The sequence below is a fragment of the Microtus ochrogaster genome, chromosome 15, assembly GCF_000317375.1.
Source record: "Microtus ochrogaster isolate Prairie Vole_2 chromosome 15, MicOch1.0, whole genome shotgun sequence".
Lineage (NCBI taxonomy): Eukaryota > Metazoa > Chordata > Mammalia > Rodentia > Cricetidae > Microtus > Microtus ochrogaster.
In genome coordinates, this window is record NC_022017.1 from 37,245,084 (window position 1) to 37,245,832 (window position 749).

Consider the following 749-nt stretch of genomic DNA (forward strand, 5'->3'; position numbering starts at 1 on the left):
GTCTTAGTTGGGTTCATATTTGTGGATTCCTGGGAATTTCCCTAGTACCCTTCTTCTTAACCTTATCATGGCTTCTTCTATCAAGATAGCTCTTTCCTTACTCTCCCTCTCTGTCCCTCCCCCAACTCAACCATCTCATTTCCTCTTATTTTTCTCCCCTTCCCCTTAACCTTTTACTCCTGTGATCCCCCCTTCCCTGGGGGCATTAATGCATGTCTCTCTGAGGGTCCTCTTTGCTACCTAGCTTCTTAGTGGTAGTATATTGTAGACTTTTCTTTAAGTCTAATAACCTACTTATGAGTGAATACATATCATGTTTGTCTTTCTGGGGCTGGGTTACTTCAGTCAGGATGGTTTTTAAAAATACTGACGTCTACATGAATTTGTATGTCATCCTTGCACAGGGACCATGATAATCTTCTCTGTATTATTCCAATTTTAGTATTTGTTCTGCCACAGAGAGCATGACTGATGACTTTTCAAAGACAGATAGATGCTACTGTGATTAATTTCATAGAGTTTTAATTTTGTACTATCCCAAATGCTTTCTCATGTGTTTTTTTCAAGTCAATGATACATTTAAAAACAACTAGACACAAATAGGAATCAGCAAAATATTTGGCTGAAAAGTTCTCTTACGTGAAATATTGTAAGCCGAAATCTAGGAGACTATGTGTTAAAAATGTCTATGAGTTTAGGGATATACAGATACTGAACTATTTGTAAAGCCCAGGATGGTTAAAAGTGCA

At 37.5% G+C, this 749-nt stretch overlaps 1 non-coding gene across 1 annotated transcript; it reads right to left on the reverse strand.

The window, feature by feature from the left end:
- Window positions 1–359: 359 nt before the first annotated feature.
- On the reverse strand, window positions 360–464 carry LOC113456775. The gene has a single exon (XR_003377516.1). It is a non-coding gene; the product is annotated as a U6 spliceosomal RNA (small nuclear RNA).
- Window positions 465–749: the final 285 nt, after the last annotated feature.